Below are 20618 nucleotides of genomic sequence, written 5' to 3'. Positions count from 1 at the left end.
TCTAATTAGGCTAAAAATCAGAGTGATATTAATCGTCAATTCCTTTGTCACAAATAGCAGTAGTATGAAGTAAAAAAGAAACGGTGTCCTAAGAATCCAAATGGGTAGAAAAGCATTAATGCTAAAATAAGACACCTGGATCAGCGACTACAACTCATAGGAAAAAAATGCATTTTATTTATGACGAAGTACACAAATACAAATACACACACATTCACACATACATATTACTGTACTCTTACTGTGTGGGATGCAGGGTGAAATTTTTTGCTCTACGTTCCTTCACTTAAAAAAAATGCTGGTCACAACTTAGTAGGCAAATGTTGTGAGCTACGAATGTATTACAACACATAACTGCTCTATAGGAATATAAATGCTAACTTACAATTTTAGGGAAATTTACAGTTTTCTTCCTTCTTAGAATTAGCCTGCAAGAGTACTCTGAGTACTCAGTGAAAACAAAAATTAACATAGCCTTGTTCCCATGTATGTATCCTGGATGTGATGTCCACTTTCAATGTGCTTAAATCATCTACATTCCCAGGCCCAAGACCTGAGGGAATGACTTCTAACAGGACTCTATGCCCATACTGCACATTTATATAAAAGTCCTTTTTATATACATTATTTCATTTGACCCTCACAACAACCCTGGAAGGTAGGCAGGGAAGATATTATCAGATTTACTTTACAGATGAAATTAAGGTTGAGAGGGTATGTGACTTTCCCAGTTACAAAATATCTAGTAAGAGGCAGAGAATAAGCATCATTAACTTTTAGGTCAAGGGCTCTTCTCTCTAAGCCACTGACAATATAATCTGACCTCAAATATTTTTACCACTTCACTCTCACTGCTTTTTGTTGATTCAGGTTTTTATAGGCTACAACAAAAGACCTGATTCTAAACTTATCATGCCCAGTTTATGCTTCTCTACTGATGAAAACTATGGCCACTGGACATATATTCCTTTGGAAGGCACTGTTCCTTGGCTCCAATCTGAAGGAACATAAGCAATATGAAAGACCGTAAAGGCCAAGGAAATTGAAGAGAAATCAGAGGAAAGGATATAAAATGGAATGCTTTGGTGGATTTTAGTCCCTGTAAGCTTTTACTTTTGTAAGAGGATTCAATGAAGAGCTTTAATGCAGATGAAACTTGAGGCTTTTGAAGAGGATCTAAGTCTTGATGAAGTTATTCAAACTCAAATCTTGAATGCATAATGATGGAGGGCCCCACGGTCTTCAAAAATGTGTACTTGATGTTTAAAACACACGCACACACACACACACACACACACACACACACACACACAAATTCTACTAGCAAGCCTAATCAATTTTTTTAAGGGTTCTGAAAAGCTTTAACTCTTTGGCCAATAATTAGTCAGACTACCAGATACCATGCTGAAAGAATAGAAAGAGAAAACCCAAGTGAAATAAAGAAAAAGAAAAGGAAACAAAGATTTTAAGAGATATAGTATACAGAATGGCTAAATATGCTCACTGGCTTATCTAATTAATATTCTTCAAATTGCAGAAATCAAACTTCTTATAGAACCAACCGGGGCTGTAGTCAGATAAACTAACTTAATGATAATTTCCTGAATCTCTCTGATCACTAGCCACGGTATTCGATAGTCTAAAACAGCTTTTGATCTTTGAAAGCATGGCCAAAATATTTGTTGGAAGAGACAGCATAAAATAAGGTTGCTTTTGTGGGGTACAGAAAGAAACTGAACTAGGAATATTATGGTTTGAAAATATTTAACAAGGGAGAAAAGACAACACCATACAGTGGAAAAATTCAGACTAGTTTGCAGGTTTTAATGAAAAACATATAGTAAATCTCACGGACTACCTTAGTGCTCATTGTTTCTTTTTATTTTATGTCCTCCTATAAACCTGCCTTTTTTCCAAGAAAACTTTTAAGCTTTTAAAAATTAACAATAATAATAGCAACTAATATATACTGATTCTATACTTTGTGCTGGGCACTACTCTAAGAATTTTATGTAGATTAATTTATTTAACCCTCACAACAATCTTATGAATTTGATAATTGTGTTATCCTCAATTTACAAAGGAAGAAACTGAGGCACACAAAAATTAAGAAAATCTGGTAGTTTACCTGGCTGATAAATAGTGGAATTAGGATTCAAACTCAGGCCCTCTGTCTCAAGACTATCAACCTATACCCACTAATATAAAATTGGTTTCAGTGCAACAAAATTGACCAAGACTAAGGCTTTCTTCAAATCAGCATTCTGCCATGTCACAATCTTTCACTGCATGTTCTGATTAGAAAGGATAGTGACTAATTTCAGTTTCCAAACAGGAGTAATGTAGAATCAGTTTCAGCAGTCACTACTCCAAAGTGACATCCTGCAGGAATGTCAAAGGACTTTAAAAATAACATACCACTAAAATATTAATAATGGTAGGGGATTATAGGTGATTATTTCTCTTTTGGTGATATATAAATATAAATATATATATATGTGTATATTTATATCACCCCAAAATGTATTTCTGTATTCTAGTTTTTGTCAAGTGGACATGGGTCACTTGTATAATAAAATAAAGGCTGTTACACATGTCATCACCATTATTAGCATGGATATATATTGAACTTACAATAGCACTTGGCCCACTCACAATTTGCTGCTTCTAGCATACTGTGGGGTAAGATACCAGTTAATTAAGCCTATTAGAACTATCTTTTAAAAAAAAGTCAATAAACTGACTAAGGACCTAAGAAAAAGCCTATGGGTTTTGCATCTTAAAATTTGGCAAGTCAGGTAATTTTTAAATTTACTTCCTGGTTTAGGTAAGTTGAGATTAGTGGATAAGTGATCGGTGGATAAGTTAGCTATCAGTATTTAATGACAGGGATGATACGGGCACCTGGGTGGCTCAGTTGGTTAAGCGTCCGACTTTGGCTCAGGTCATGATCTCGCCGTTCCTGAGTTCAAGCCCTGCACTGGGCTCTGTGCTGACAGCTTGCAGCCTGGAGCCTATTTCAGATTCTGTGTCTCCCTCTCTCTCTCTGCCCTTGCCCTGCTTGCGCTCTGTCTCTCTGTTTCTCTCTCAAAAATAAATAAATATTTAAAAAAACTTTAAAGACAGGGATGATAGAATGTATACTCATACTGTGATAAATACTTCATTGCAGTATAAAAAGAAATTGTTAGGATTTGAAAGGAACCTTTATAATAATCTAGTACAATCTCCCATACAATGAGAATCCCCTATACAACAGTCCTGATGTTCAATGTTCAATCTCTGCTTAAGCAGCCCTAATGACCTCAAGTTCACTGCCTCTAGACACAATCTGCTCCCCTGCTGACTAGTTTCCTACCTTTATTTGGCCTCAAACAACAGACAAGTATGCTTCCTAGCCTACAGTTTCTCCAACTCTTCCAAAGTCTTCTATTTTCTGAACAAAATGGTCCAGTCCCCTCCATCTAGATCACCACAGTTATCCTTTTACATAATCACAAAACTGATTAAAAACAATTCTTGTGTTATTCAAGGTATAAATAACAATGAAATCAGGTTCTGTAGAATAATGTCTTGTTAGTTAGTGGATCTAGTTCATCCATCTTGGTCATACACAATTGGAAAGGTAGTAAAGACTTATGGTCCGAGCTCAAATTCAAATTGAACAGCCATATATTTTTGAGTGCTCCTTTCTTTTCTCTTCCCCAAAACAATACCACAGAACAGAATCTTAAGACATACCTTCATCCATAATCTTACATGTAGCTAGATTTTAATTTTCTCTCAGGCTTCTATCTACCTTGCCATCACTTGAACTTGTGAATGATCTTAAAACATCCCAAATTCTTTAAGTTGCTCTCATAATCATGAATTAGCCCACGACAGGCCCAGCTCTGAGGTCTTAAAATTCTGACTTTTTCTCCTGTGCTAACTGGGTATCTTTCTATCCAGAACTTCTGGTTTTACAGAAAATTGTATATACATTATATACATTATTATTGTATACATTATACATTTATATACATTTTATATACATTATGTGTAAAATAAAATATATATGCATTTTATAAATCCATATCTATATGCATAGACAAACACATATACATGTATCTTCCCCAATTCTATGTTATCTACATGTAACTTTCCTGTTCACATGCTCCTTTCTTTCTATGTGTTACCTTTACCATATCCATCTTGACTCTGGAAAACACAGTCTACCCTTGGATTCAATTCACTGCAAGAAAAGGAGTCCAACTCTAGGCATCCTGCCCAATGATTTCCACTTTGTGGCTTGTAGTGATTAATCTCATTGACCTCAAGAAGCAAAGCATCATTTAACTTAAAGGATTATATGCAAAATACTCTGCCAAAGTATGTATAAAACACCTAACATACCATAATCTGTTCTATTGCATTAATCATGACTCAGTCCCCCTGATAAGTGGCCTTCATTTTGATTTCATGAAATACACAATCGGTGGTATCATAGAAGTATGTATCTTACAAAGCCTATTCTTAAGCAAGTTTCAAATAAAATCCCTTTACTAATGAAATGAAGATTATTATATCTTTAAATTTCTTGTATTCACCTATTACTATTCCAAATTTCCCACAATGAAACTGTGGAAAGACAAAGATGGCTAGAGAAGTAAATGTCACGAGAAATTTTTGCTGAGTCCCATGACAAATAATCAGTCACTTCAAACTATTCTTTGTGGTTTACTGATTGTGCTAACAGAGAGAATAAGCCATTCTTTGAAATGTTTTAAACCAGCTCTAAACATCAAGACAAAGTAAAAGAATAACTAAGATTTGTTTAAAGAGTAGAGTCCTTCAATTGCAATTCAAATAAAACAAAGTCCATCACATTCAGTAATACTGAGAGGCTCAGAAGAACCATGCCTATATAATGCAAACCTAGCTTGCAAACAAAGGTAACATCCATATTACCTAGTGAGGTCAGCAACATGCTATAAATTCTATGTGAGTATAAATTCAAGATTAAAAGCCTATAATAATATCATCAAACCTTCCATGCAGCTCTGACAAAATGTTACCTCACTTAGGCAACCCAACTCCCTCTGAATGATGCAAATAATTATAAGGACAAAAGTCATAGGAATAGTTGTTGGCTCCCATAATTCTTAAATTAGGCTGAAGCCTTGTCATTTGTTTGTTCTTTAGTATTATAAAAACATGTTCATAATTGAAAATTCAATCCACCAAAAACAGTACACAGAAAAAAATATGTCATCTTCCTACTGTAAACCTATAGTCCCATTTACCAGGAGTACCTGTCAATAGTTTCTCACATAGATTTAAAGAAATTTTACATGTATATATATAAATGTATGCTTTTAAAAACACAAAGTGAAAACATACTATACAAAGAGTTCTATATCGTTTTTTTCTCAGTTAACAATATATCTTAGAGGTTTTGCCATATCTCTGCCTATGAATTTGCTTCGTTCATTCTAAGAGCTACAAAGTACTACGTTGCATGAAGGCATTTATTTAACCAGACCTCTGCTGAGGGATGTTTAGGTTATTCCTACTTTGCTTTTTTAATTTTAAATAATATGGTAATGATACCTTTATATACAAATTTTTGTATGCAAGCACAAATATATATGAAAGATGAACTCCTAGAAGTACTGGCTGGTTTTGGAATTGAGCAAATTCTAAAAAAGCAGTCAGTGTGTCTACAAAGGAGACCAGGAAAAACTATAAGTTTAATGCTTAGTGATTAAAAGGTGCTGAACATGATCACAAAGTTAGAAGTTAAGGATTTGAAAGTTAAACTCCTAAGCTAGGAAAGGTGAAATAGGAAAAAAAACAGAAAGCTGACCCCTGGGACAGAAAGATAAAAGGCCTGTAGAATGAATCATGTAAGAGATTTTTTTTTTAAAGGAAAAAAAAATAGCATAAATAAAGCAGGATAAAGGGTGAAAAAAAAGAACTTTTTTTTTCTTTTTTTTTTTTTTTTTACTTTTCTCGCTTTAACCTAACATATAAAGTAAAATTGGCCAAAAGATTTTGTACATATATTATTACAGAGCCAAACTTGGATGTGAGATGATTTAAATGACTATCTGAGGCCCTACTGCTACAGGGTATCCCCAGGTTGATATATTCTATCAGGCCCTAATGTGCTGAGGGATCTCCCAAAAAAAAAGAGGGTAGAGCAGTAATCTTCCAGGAATAATATAACTTGCCAATCTCTTTAATTTCTGATCAATTTTATAGGGAATGGTAATAATTGCCTCATATATACAGAACAAACTTCTCTCTGGAAGGTCTAGATTAAAACATAATTTGAAGAGACTCATTCTACATTTTCCAAACACAATCCTACAATTACCTAGACCGATCCAAGGCTGTTCTATTTCTCACCTAACATAAAACATAGTCAACAACTTACCTTTCCCAAAGTGCTAGGATTTGAATGCCACAATACAAATTGATTCATGTTTTTGTCCAATAATGGTCGGTGGATTCCTTTAAATGAAGTCCATGTTAGAGTCCATTGATATCAGTGTTCTGCAAAACTGAAACCTCAAGAACGTCAATGCACATACTTAAGTTACCACTTGGACACTAACTTACTATGAATAATAGTTATGATAGTTATTATTATGAATATAGACATTTAGATATGCAAAATCAGTGAATATGACCTTGGACAGCAGAGTGAGGTGGCAAAACTATATTTTCAAGTAAGACATTACTATTAACAAAATCTAGAGGATCTCAAAACACTGCTTTGTACCAAATTTATATGTACTCTAAAGGTGGCACCATAGTGAGAACATGTAAAGATGGTAATGATTTGGATACCAACACTTTCCAGAAATTGGGAAAACAAGTTTTAAAGGCAGGCAAACTTTTTAAATTTAAATGACTATAAAAATGTATTTACATGTCTACTTTCTAGGTTTTTTCAACCTATTTTTAAAAATATCTTGAATTTCTTTTTTACGATTTTATTTTTAAGTAATCTCTACATCTAACACAGGGCTCAAACCCACAACCCTGAGATCAAGTCACATGCTCCACTGACCGAGGCAGCCAGGTGCCCCTTGGATTTTTAAATCTAAAAATGCTTACTAGTTTCTTCTCTGTAAAAACAAACAAAGGCATACATTCAGGTTTTCCTATTCCATTATATCCAGTCTAAAAAGATTCTAGAACCTCTTAGGAGCTACATTAGACAGCACAAAGCCCATAAACACAATCACTGCATCCAGATAATGATTCATGCCCAGATCCCATTACACTGCCTGATGTGTCCGTCCTCCACACTTTTTCTCATTTGACAATCGAAACCAATCTGGTTACAGCACCTGTTCTTTAGGTCTGTGCCCATTCTTCATCACATTTAAGACACCTAAACAAATATTTTATAGAGAAGACAATTTAATCTCCTGGGAGTCATTCTTTTGGATGCCTCCTACAACTGTGTGTAAGGAGTTGATGTTATGTGAACACACCAGGTGAAATCTCTGACTGGACTTTTATAAATTAATATTTTCATCTTTGTTATGAAATAATTCTTATTTACCTCTCAAATGTAAGAAGTACCCCAATATAAGAAAGAAAACATGGAAAAAACAGAAAGTAAGTTACATTGCTGAAAAGAAAGCACTTATATCACTAATTAAAAGCTCCGTGCTACACCTGCAGCTTACCGTTTGATGGCCACCTCCCCCACCTACCCCATTACCTGGAAGTTCTTCCCAGAAAAGTAAAAGAATCTGAAAGAAGCTAAATTAGTCGCCTTATCCTCCACGCCCACCATCGAAAATATTAAGACAAATATTTCTAAATTGCAATAACCCCACAAAACAACAATCGTGTTCTGAATACTCCTTCAGCATCCTCGTAACTCACAGGCTAGCAAACTAAATTGGAGTCACTTCCACACTCAGGTAGAGATCCTGAAGTTCGGGAGAACTTCTCCCTTCTCAGTGAGAATCTGGTTCGTGCGTTCATATTAAATTATTCATTCATCCAACAACATCTAAAGAATGCCCAATAGTGGCAAGGCATTGTCCTGGATTAAGAGGTGAAGTACCTGTCCCCTATTAACAGAACGGAGGCGGGAGTCGGAGTGAGTAAGAAATGAACTCTAGATCTGCTCATCTCAATGCCCAGGCTCCACCTCTAACCCCAGAGCGCCAAGGCTCAGGAGCTCATGAACCCCCGGCGATGACCAATTCCTGAAGTCTCAACCTGTATTTCCTCGACGACCTGGGTCCTCACAACCCGGTTCCCAAAGTTCCTCGCACCCCTGTCTCCCCGGGCAGTCCCACGGCAAGGAGCTTTTCTTCCAGCCTAACGCAAGCCACCTCTCCCTGCCCAAACTGGGGCCTGCAGCAAGCTAGGCCGCCAACCTCAACTTCCACCCCTGACCCCGTCCAAGTTTGGCCCGCAGGTTACCTGCCCCGGATCCAAGGTTCCAGGATGACCACAGACGCTCCGCCCCTCCCATCGCGACGCCCTCCACCACCAGGGACCGCCTCCAGGGCGTAACTTCCTGTGCATCACTTCCGGCCGAGATTCCGCTAGGCCAGGTAGTCCCGCTCAGGGCCCAACCTCGCTAGATGTCACTTCCGATTTCTTCCTCGGTTTCCCCCGGATCCCAAAGCGCTCCTGATCCTATTTATCGGGTTCTCTTGCGGCCAGCTTTTTTAAACGGTTGTATAATCCAGCTCGGAGAAGTTCATTTTTTGTTTTTCAGACTTCTTTGCCAGCTTCTGCAGGCTTCTGAAGTTTCTTATGCTCCCTCTGTGTCTTGAACACAGATTGTTGTGATTTTTCCGATTTCTCTGCGCCGTGGAGTGCTTGGGAGTGTGGGCAGCTGTGCTGCCAAGTTCCGAATGCTGCCTCTCACTTGTAAGAGTGTTAACCTTGGCAAGTCACTTAACCTTTCTGTGCCCGTTTTTTTGTGAAACAGAGATGATCCTCGTACCTGGAACATGGAGGGGGTGTATTTCTTGAGATTATACATGTAAAACTCTGGCTCAATGAAGGCTTAACCATTAGAAGCACTCTCTTGTTTCCTGTTGGGACATGTAAGTAGTTAGGAAAGCTGGAACAGATTTTCCTGTTATCTGTTGTATCCTCAGCATGTAATCAAGTGATTAATGATACTTGGTACCTTCCTCTGAAATGTGAGCTCCTCCAAAGGTGGAATTTTGTATAGGAACATACTTCAGCCCTATTTGAAATCACCTACCTGCTTGGTTATTATGCTAGATACTGGGAGAAAGGTGAATAAAACCTAGGTTCTTCCCTCAAAAATATGGAGATAATAAATTGTGGAAGAAAGAAAGTTAACCTAGGAAAAAACTGGAGATCAGTTGAGGTGAGAATTTATCCTTACAACAAAAACCTCACAGAATGTTAGAAGTGAAAAGAACTTTAATTTAGTTGACCTCTTGATGTTACAAGTAAGGAAAACTGGATCCAAAGAAGCAACTGACTAAGAGTCACACAATTAATGGCAGGGCTAGGACTAGAAGTGGAGTCTCAAAATCCTCACTACCTTCCTCCATTTCCCAAATCTGCCTCAAGGTGTTAATTAGGTAAAAGCAGGTTCACTTTCAAGACCTTCACTCTTAAGTGAAAAGGACTAGGAAAATCCCAGTCCAGGAGAGGCAGGAGCAATGTAACCTAGCAGATGTCACATGATTCTGAAGGAGCAATGTAACCTAGCAGATATCACATGGTTCTGATGATCATCTATCTGAATGTTCTGGTCTGGCACTGCTGAGTTCATTTCAAACACAGTCCCCTCTCGCCTGGCATATTTCTTATATTTACCCAGAACTGAGGGATGAAGCATCCACTCCTGTGAGTTCTATCTTGTTTTAATTGGCTGGATAAGAATAAGTAACTGATCCAAGCAGTAACCAAAGGTTAACAGAAAGATTGTGAATGCATTGCCAATGATTTAACAAAATTTTATTTAGACTTCTTTATTGCTAGGAATTTCTCTTAAATATTTAATCTTTGTTCTAGGAATATTGACAAAGCTAGCATGGTATTATTATTGAAATGTCAGTAATAAGTCTATGTTCCAAATAATCAGGTAATTCCATAGACCCATAGAATAATGTAATTGGTGTGGATGAAATTTAAAGTTTTTTCCAACTCAATCACTTAAAAAAGTCAATGACATTTTTAGTGTATCTATGGACCATAGGTATTAAATAATCTACTGAAAACCACAGTTAGCCAGTGGCAGTCAATAGAGAACTGATCAGAATCTAGAATGACTAGTTCTGACTAGAATCTAGAACTGACTAGTTCTAGAATCTAAGCCTCTTGATTCCATTCATTCATTTATTCATTCATTCAGGAGAGACACCATGCCAGGCATTGGGATACAAATATGAATAAAATAATCTGCCTTCGAGGAACTTCCTATCTGGTGTGGGAGGCAGAACTTATTTTTCTTAAGATTTTATTTTTTTAATATAATTTATTGTCAAATTGGCTTCCATATAACACCCAGTGCTCATCCCAACAAGTGCCCTCCATTAAGTAATCGCTACATCCAACATGGAGCTCGAACTTACAACTTCGAAATCAAAAGCCACATGCTCTACTGACTGAGTCATCTGGGCACCCCAGAGAGGCAGAACTTTTAATGGAAAAAATAATTCAGTGTTAATATTATCATAGGTTCATCTAGTTCCTTCTTTCAATCAAAATAATTTTGCCCTTTTGCTACCAAAATACTATAACTTGATAAAAATAAATGCAAAAAAATATGTTTTAATTATATTTAAAATCTTTCAAAGCACATTTTTAAGAGTTTGAAACAATCACAATTCACATTGGTCTTAGAGTCAACATTTGGGTTCTAAGCCTACATCTGCTATTAACTAGCCACGTGAACTTAGACAAATCACTTCATTTCTCTGGGCCTCAAATTCCTCTTTAAGGTCCTTCCTGGAGTAAACATTTTCTTGTTTTGTGTAGTAGAAAACAATGTGTATTTCCCACTGTGACTACTAGGTGAGATGCTTTCTCTTCCTCCTTCCCTCCCTCCCTCTTCCTTTCATTCCTTCCTTTCTCTCTCTCCCACCTTCCCTCTGTCCATCTCTCTCTCTCTTCCTTTCTCTCTCTATCTCTTCCTCTCTTTCTCTTTCTTCCTTCCTTCGTTCCTTCTTTCCTTCCTTCCTTCCTTCCTTCCTTCCTTCCTTCCTTCCTTCCTTCATCTGATGAAGACATCGTTACACTGCCTATCTGAACAACCATGTATATGGGTAACAACTGAATATCCCAAGACTTTGGGAGATAACAGGCCTTTAAATGTTTGTTGAATGAGTGAAAGAATGAATAGATTTTAGGATTATTTCTGGGCCCTTTTATCCCTACTATTACTGCCTTTTCTTCTATTAAAATACTCTTTTGAAAGATGTGGTGGTAGAAAGAGGAAGAAAAGAGACAATTGATAGGAGTTGGGTTGGACCCTGCATTGCATCTCAAAGCAAACATCAGTGTGCTGTGGTATTTATAGATGAAATCCTGTAGTGTCTGAGATGTATTTTAAAACAATATTGGAAGGGTTCAGATGATAAAGATTAGTCATATATTGATATTTTTGAAGTTGGGTATATTGGGTTTCATTATATTCTTTCTATATTTAGTATATGCTTGAAAATTTCCACAACACAAAGTTAAAAATAAAATCATGAGTGCATTTCCCTTCCTCTAGTCAAGACCAAGTTCAAACTATCCCATGGGATCTCAATTTGGATGCTTTAAGCTGATGTTACAGGAAACTTGTCACAGACTGTTTTTGAGTAGACACTGATATGAAGATGGGGATTTTTATTAGGAAAGGGCAGGAGCAGGGTTTGTCTGAGGAAGATGTTGAACTGCTATTCAGGTCAAAGGAATCTTCAGCCTACTTGGGAGAGAGCTGTAGAGTGAGTGATGCCCATCAGAGTATCCTGTGGCAGGTTGAAATGGCCCTTTGTATTGGATGCTGTCTGCCTCAGGAAGGGTATAATTTCAAGCAAGGCAGCTCTCTGCAGCTGAGATAGACCCCAGAGAATCTGAAAGCTGGGGCCTGCCTGCTGGCCATACTCCCTGGAACTGTGCAGCAAGTCCTTCCTTGAAAGGGAAACTGGGCAGCACATCTTTGAGGCTTACACAAAACATAGCAAAACATTGCTTAAACATAGGGGATGTGTTGACTTCTGTCAGTGGACTGTCATGGCAGTCATCAGGGTTAGTTGTTCCAGCAACTCAGTGATATCATTCAGGACCCATCCTTCTTCCCCTCTCTACTCTGCCTTCAGTAGCATCTGCTTCAGCTTAGGACCAGCTTCTCTCGACATGGCAAAATGACTATAGCAGCTCATCTCACATCTACATATTGTACACACTCTCAGAGGGGATGGATATGCATTCAGTAATTCCAAGGTGATTCTCAGGCTAGAAAAGAGCAAAAATATACATTCATTTCTAGACTTGACACTCTACAATACTAGGGGCGCCTGGGTGGCGCAGTCGGTTAAGCGGCCGACTTCAGCCAGGTCACGATCTCGCGGTCCGTGAGTTCGAGCCCCGCGTCGGGCTCTGTGCTGACAGCTCGGAGCCTGGAGCCTGTTTCGGATTCTGTGTCTCCCTCTCTCTCTGCCCCTCCCCCGTTCATGCTTTGTCTCTCTCTGTCCCAAAAATAAATAAAAAACGTTGACACTCTACAATACTTATCTTTTCAACTGTAGAGCTTTACACTACTCACCATTAAATGTCATGCTGTTATGGGGCGCCTGGGTGGCGCAGTCGGTTAAGCGGCCGACTTCAGCCAGGTCACGATCTCCCGCGTCAGGCTCTGGGCTGATGGCTCGGAGCCTGGAGCCTGCTTCCGATTCTGTGTCTCCCTCTCTCTCTGCCCCTCCCCCATTCATGCTCTGTCTCTCTCTGTCCCAAAAATAAATTAAAAATGTTGAAAAAAAAATTTAAATGTCATGCTGTTACAAACTCACCCTAGAATTCTGTATCAGGATAGGCAGGGTACTGCTGCAGGAAATAAACAATATCTTTAAACAACGCAAATTAATTTCTTAATCATGCTAAAGGATTAGTCTGGGTTTGCAGAGGGACTCAGCTCATTGTAGTCACTGGCAAACCTAGACCAGTTGAACAACCACTGTTGAATGTTGCCAGTAGCAAAGCCGAAGGAAAAAAGAGTCTGGTGAAGCACCATTGACTTAATGCTTCACGTTTTATTGGCTACAGTAATGTCACATGACCTCACTTCAAGTGGGCAGGGAAGTGCACTCCTACCATGGGTAACAAGGGGTGAAAACTAGACTGTTTCTGAACAGCAGTGATGACCATTACAAAGCCAGCTCTGTATTTTACATCTCACTGACACGAACTCATCTAGAATCCAACTCTGATAATTTGTGAATAAAATATAAAGCAGTAGGAAAATTCCTCAACAGTTTCTTTCATTTAATTCTATTTAATTCTATTTTAATGTGAGCAATTATAGATGTATATATGAAATTATTCTGACATTATTAGTTGCTCAGTTTGGAAAGTGGTTCAAGGTAGAATCAAGCCAAGAACAGTGCAGGGGCACCTGGGTGGCTCGGTTGGTTAAGTGTCTGACTCTTGGTTTCAGCTCAGCTCATGATCTCATGATCGAACCCTGAGCTGGGCTCCATGCTGACAGTGCAGAGTCTGCTTGAAATTCTCTCTCTCCCTTTTTCTCTGTCCTTCCCCTGCTTGTGCATGCACTCCCTCTCAAAATAAATAAATAAATTTTAAGAAAAAAAGCTTCCCAGAGAATTTTAATGCACATCCTTGGTTAAGAAAATCTCATGAGGGAAATTTATGGTAGTCCACTGCACCGTTCTTTTTTCTTTTTAATTTTAAAATTTATTTATTTATTTTGAGAGAGAGAGAAAGAGAGAGAATCCCAAGCAGACAGCATGGAACTTGGTGTGGGGGCTCCAATTCACAAACCATGAGATCATGTCCTGAGCAGAGATCAAGAGTGAGCAGAGATCAAGAATCAGACGCTTAACCAACTGAGTCAACCAGGAACCCCTCTCTTTTTTAAACTATTGGGTCTGCCCAGAATCAGAACCTCCCAGAGTGAGTGCCAGATGTGTGTATTTTCTAGGTGAAGGAGATTAAAAGTTCAATTATCTTTTTTTTAAAGTTTATTCATTTTGAGAGAGAGCACTCACATGCAAGTAGGGGAGGGAGAGAGAGAGAGAGAGAGAGAGAGAGAGAGAGAGAGAGAGAGAGAGAATCCCAAGCAGGCTCCGCACTGACAGCCCCAGTGTGGGGCTCTAACTCACAAACCAGGAGAGCATGACCTGGGCTGAAGTTGGATGCTTAAACTGACTGAGCCACCCAGATGCCCCCAAAAGTTCACTTATCTTGATGAGCACTGAGTAATATATGGAACTGGTAAGTCACTATATTGTGTACCTGAAATGAATATAACACTGTATGTTAACTACACTGGAATTTAAAAATTTTTTAATATTTTTAAAAGGCCGTATGTTTAGAACAACAAAACAAAACTGGGAAAGGATATTTTCCCACGTGTCCACAGTGTTATTTCTCATTGATAAAATTACAGATGATTTTCTTCTTTTTGTCAGCCTACATTTTCTACAGTATTTTCAAAATGCTAGCTTCCTCCTCCCCCTTCCTGAGTTAAGATCTACTGTCCCATAATACTATGAAGAAAGCAGTATGAAGGCAGGTACCATATCTGTTTTTGCTCACATTGCATTAGCAGTGCCTTGTTTGTATAACTGGTCAATAAAAGTATGATTGGTTAGATATTTATTCATAAAACATAGTTACACACAACCCACAGCATGTCCACAAGGATTCCATTTTCTCACCTTGTTCAATTTCTCTAGGAATTTCAACACAACATTTCTCTGACCCTCTGATATATTAATCCTTGCAAAACTGAAAGAAAATTAATTTGGCGTATCTTGTTCTGAGTGAACATTATATATTTTTGATAATCACCACCTCCTTTTCACAAACTATTTCCTTAATGAATTCTTCTGAAATTTCATAAGGTATTAATTTAGAGCTCACCAATCTGCAACATCTTTTATCTTCTTGCCTATTCAAAAATTGAAACATTTGCCCTCCATTAGTTTTCTGCTCCCTTTCATTTTTCTTGAGATTTCTCAAGGCTATAATCATGTGGCTTAACATCGAGGCACTTTGACAGGAAACCTGGAAATACATAACAGTTGCTAGACATTTGATAATTCTATTAATGGAGGTATGAGTTATAACAACCTGTTTTATTTTGACCTTAAAAATTCATGTTATATTAATTTGCAAACTGTTATTCAAAGCAGATGGGAATAAAATCCTAGAGGAAAGACACAATTTAATCCATCTCAAAAGAACATAATACTAATAATGGCTAATAATATGACTATTTTTCCTAAGTGATTTCCATAAGCCAGGCAGATTCTATTTAGAATTCACTCAGAAAGGAAGAAGGCCATGTTTGGTGACAAAGAAAGCACAATATAACTCATGAACAAAAAAATAATAATAAATGGACAACAAGAACTGGCATGGATTTGGAGAAATTGGAAACTCACATATTGCTGGCAGAAGTGTCAAGTGGTACAGCTGCTTTGGAAAACAGTTTGACAGTTCCTTTAAAAAGACATATACAACCCAAGTGTCCATTGGCAGATGAATGGATAAAGAAGAGGTATACACACACACACACACACACACACACACACACACACACACACACACTGAAATATTATTAAGCCATACAAAAGAATGAATGTTGGAGTGCCTGGGTGATTCAGTTGGTTGAGCATCTGACTTGATTTCTGTTCAAGTCATGATCCAGGGTCAGGGGATCAAGCCCCATGTTGGGCTCCGTGCTGAGCATCGAGCCTGCTTAAGATTCTCTCTCTCCTTCTGCCCCTCTCCCCGGCTTAGGCACTGTCTCTCTCCCTCTCTCTCTCTCTGTCTCTCAAAGATAAATTTTAAAAATTAGAAAAAAAGAAAGAATGTTGCCATTTGCAAACACATGGAAGGAGCTGGAGAGTTTAATGCTAAGTGAAACAAGTCAAACAGAAAAAGACAAATACCATATGATTTCACCCATATGCAAATATACAAAGCAAATATACAAAGGACAAATTGGTGATTGCCACAGGGGAGGTGTGTACAGGGGTTAGGGAAAATAGATAAAAGAGATTAAGTGTACATTTGTAATGAGTACTGAGTAATGTATAGAGATGTTTAACCTTTATATTGTACACCTGAAACCAATATAGCACTGTATGTTAATTATAGTTCAATAAAGAAAATTTTGTTTTTAAAAGTTAAACATAAAATTACCATATGACCCAGCAATTCCACTAGGTATATACCAAAGAGAATTAAAATCCTAGTTTATGCAAAAACTTGTACATGAAGTGTTCATAGCAGCATTATTCACTGTCGTAGACTCTGGCTCTAAAGTTCTTTCTTGTCTAGCAAGAGAGTGGGACACAGGAACAAAAGCGAGAGATGGCTAATGTCTGGGAAAAGACAAGAGCCCCGAATAAGGGCTCTTGCCCTGTGTTTATTCAGATCAGAAGGCTTACAAACGTGATAGGCATGTACAAAGAGACAAAGAAATTGGGAATATTAACTTGGGGATGTGAGGAAAAAGGGGGTTTTTGAAGATATACAGTGTTTGGGGTTTGGGTCAATATAAAACAAAATCCTGGCGCCAGGCAGATGGGTAGATGGTTTTTAACGGCACACAGGAGGTGCCGTGTCTGTTTAACTTAGCTAGCCTAGGGGATGAGACAGATAGGGGAAATAACCTCAGGGTTGACAAGGCACCTTTTTTTGTTGTTGTTGACTGTCTCTGCCCTGGGCTGCTTTGCCTGCAGCACAGAGGTGCATAGTCCAAGTCCCCAATTTACCTAACCTGGCCCTATCCTCCTGTGACCTGATTTGGAAATAGGGTCTTTGTGGATGATCAAATTAAGATGGGGTCATTTAATATCCGTATAAAAAGGGGAAATTTGGACTCAGAGATACACCCACACAGAGAAAACACCACTGAAGGTTGCAGTTATGTTGTCACAAAGCCAGGGAACTACCAAAAGCTAGGAGAGAGGCCTGGAACCAACCCTTCCCTGAAACAAATGAAAACATTATGCTATAATGAAAAAAACCAGGTATAGAGGCCACATATTGTGTGATTCCATTTATGTGAAATATGTGGAGTAGGCAAATGTGCTTAATGGATACAGGGTTCATTTGGGGGTGATTACAATGTCCTGGAATTTGGGAGTGGTGATGGTGTCCACCTCGTGAATATACTAAAAATCACTGAATTGTACACTTTAAAAGGATAAATTGCATAGTGTGTGAGTTATATCTCAATTTAAAAAGGAGTAAACACAAGTTTGGGAAATATGAATATGATCTGATTGATGCCAGGCCATAAGCAGCCCTCACCGAAAAGCTGAGAGATTGTAATGTGGGAGACAGCAGTGAATAGATTCTCAGTTCAGTTTTTGGCTACATTCAGTTCAGATTTGGTTGCAGTGTATGTGCAAGAGCTTTAAATCTGCACAATAATACATCATTGATCTTTGGCATTTCAACCAGTCAAGATAATTGACAAGACTGAGTCCTTTTTTTTTTGCCGCAGTTAGGACTTCCTTAGGAATCTTGAGTGTGTGTGTGTGTGTGTGTGTGTGTGTGTGTGTGTGTGTGTGTGTTATACCTCTAAGGCTCAAAACTTGAGCAAGCCACTTGAAATTATATAAATTGTCATTACTAATATTATTGGTACCATGAAGAAACTATTTATATCCCATCTCTTATTTCAAGTACTTATGTGAGCAGCTTTTCTCCTCAACTGTCAGCCAACTTCACTGTGGAAGAGTATACTCACCGCCCATTTCTTCTCTGTATTAGTTAGGACAGGTTAGAATTCTTTAACAAACAGACCCACACTTCCTTCTCATGCTGGTTCTAGTCAGCAGGCAGCTCTCCTCCAAAAAGTCATTTGGAAAGTCAGGCTTCTTCTGTCTATGGCTCTATCCTTCTCTGAGGCCTAGTGCCCATTTATATCCCACAGTGAAAGAGGAAAAGACTTGGAAGAGAACATGTGAAAGATTGTATCACTCCAGCTGGAAAGCAATATTTTCTGTTGTGACAGAAAAATCTGATTAGCTCTCCGGAGAATGCTCTGGCTTCATGACACTATTGAATAAAGTTTCACAGCAAAACACCAAGTTTACACAGTCATCTCTGTTCCTACTATGAGTACACATAGGCGTGATCTAGCACATGAACTTCTACATTTACATTCTTTTGTCTTTCTTAAAAACCTCTTCCGCTCAGCCAGTAGAGCATGTGACACTCGATCAAACACACACAAAACCTCTTCTGATTAACTGATCTATTTTCCTAAGTTGCAACACAACAATGAAAATGACGTAATAAGCAAAGCACATGCAAAATGAAGGAAGTGCCTTAGCCAAGAGGAATGACATGCTATTAAGTAGCACTTAATGAGACAAAGTAAATGAGAAGGCAACTTCAGAATATAACAATTCATCGCAATGATCAAGAGACTGTCAAACAGTCACACAGTCTGTCAGCAGCAGCATGGTGGCACTTGCTGGCTTGCCACATTCCCATAGATTTGGTCTATAAGGAGACCAAATAGATTTAGACAATTTATTATTTACACAGATAGTAAGAGAAAGATCAGCATGGTGTCAGCTCCCTGCATCCCTAATCCCACAGGATGACACCGAACAGGAGGGGCTAGACGACAGATCCCAGGAACTGCTGTGGAGGAGCGGGGCAGGGTAGGCACTTGTAGGACACTGACAGTGAGTGCCCTCTTAAATTTTGCCCAGTGGGTGTGTCACTGACTTACCTTGGTCCCTGCCCTGTTGAGGAGCCTACTCTAAACTATTATTAAGCAGTTCAGTAGATTTACAAAGAAGTTTGTAGCCATACCAAAGGGGCTGGGGAGCACAGGCAGAAAGTTTGGCATTCAACCAAAACCAGGGAAATAGATGAGAAATGACCTATAACTAACACCTCCAAGATAGAGATGAGAACCTGCCTCAAAACAGCTCCACACCATGCTCCTCTCCCCTTGATCCAGGAAGAATTTAAGGCCATTCAGAACTGTTAAGTCTTGCCTACAACAGCCTTTGTGGAGACATTCCAGATTGCTAGGATGCCTCTACGGAGTTGTTCCCCCAGAAGCCAATATCGGAATTGAGAAGACAAAGCTGAATTTATTGCTTCTTATAATGAGGGAAAGCTATGTTCCTCATGCACAGTTTCTCCAAGCAGAGCAGACTGTTGATCTTACATCATTTTTGAGCAAGGTGGAATTCAGGGACTGGCAAATTTTAAGGGGCATTAGAGAGTGATATCACCTGTAGGAGCTGATTGTTGTTGAAGGCTGACAGAGGCATTTGCACTGGGTTGTTTGTAAATGGCCGGCTATTGGAAGGGAAGGCTGTCCTTACTACGCTGTCCTTGATGGGTGGATACCTTCAGACTGCTGCCTGTTTCCAGGGCTTCAAGGCAATCCTACTTTCCTAGGAGTTGGAACCTGTTTTTATTTCCAAGAGGCAAAAGAATATGAAAATAGTCCCAGTGAACAAAGATATTCCATTGTGTTCTTTTCCTCTGAAACTTCCAGACTGCTTTCTGACCACTTGATGGACTGTGGAGACCACCAGAGGCCAATGGAATCTAGAAAAACCTTGTTTCAGTGGTGAACTTTTGGAGGAAAGGGGCTGGGCCTCATTTGTCTTTAATCTCCTGCCTAGTCCTAGCATATAACGGGTGTGCAATTCACAATGAATGAAGTACTAGAAATCACATTCCTTAGAAATGACAGAAAAAGAAAAGAGAGGTGTTTTTTTTTCTTTTGTCTATGTTTGTATCTATATGAGATTAGATGTTAAGTAAACTTACTGTGGCAATCATTTCATGAGCTATGTGAGTCAAACCATTAGGCTGTACACCTTTAACTTACATAGTGAAGTAGTCAAGTATATCTCAAGAAAACTGGGGGAAATGTTTTAAAAAGAAAAAAAGAGAAGGTTTGGTTATCAGACGAGATATCCATGCATTTCACTAGGTTGCCCCGTTACAGTAAGACAGGTAACATTAATGGTTATGTCCGCGGTTGGTACCATACAGATTTAGGTGAAACGCACGGTGCGTGTATTTTATGTGCCAAGTGGTTGTGTCATGTCACCTAATTGTCAAGACCCCAGGTATCTATTCCTGTTAAGAAGGACCATGAAGATGAAAACTGATGAGGACAGCTCTACCAACTTAGTGAACCCTGAAGTTATCCAGAGAAGGCAGCCTCTTTGGGCCAGGGTGTTGTAAACTCCAACTTGCTGGCAACTGCACCCATTTTCCACCGTCCTCTCTGACCTAGGTTGTGATGGGAACCACTCCGGAGAAAGAGAGCACAAGTGTCTGCAAAGCGCGGGACTGAGTCCCGGGAGGAGGAGGAGCGGGTGGGAGGATGCGCAGCGTGAGGTGGCGCCGGGCTCCGGCTCTCATTGGCCCAGCGGGCG

General features: G+C 38.8%; 1 protein-coding gene across 9 annotated transcripts in view; it reads right to left on the bottom strand.

The window, feature by feature from the left end:
- MAP3K13 (mitogen-activated protein kinase kinase kinase 13) overlaps nucleotides 1–8551 on the bottom strand; it is a 174641-nt gene extending 166090 nt beyond the window's left edge. For 5 of the 9 annotated variants that reach the window (XM_058730723.1, XM_058730720.1, XM_058730728.1 and 2 more), the window contains exons 1-2: nucleotides 8233–8424; nucleotides 6422–6548 (exon numbers count right to left, since the gene is read on the bottom strand). The gene's annotated coding sequence lies outside the window, so the exon portion shown is untranslated. The other 4 variants (XM_058730721.1, XM_058730722.1, XM_058730734.1 and 1 more) reach the window with 4 other exon arrangements.
- Nucleotides 8552–20618: the final 12067 nt, after the last annotated feature.

The sequence above is a fragment of the Neofelis nebulosa genome, chromosome 5 (assembly GCF_028018385.1).
Source record: "Neofelis nebulosa isolate mNeoNeb1 chromosome 5, mNeoNeb1.pri, whole genome shotgun sequence".
Taxonomy (NCBI): domain Eukaryota; kingdom Metazoa; phylum Chordata; class Mammalia; order Carnivora; family Felidae; genus Neofelis; species Neofelis nebulosa.
This window is presented reverse-complemented; position numbering and strand designations above follow the sequence as displayed.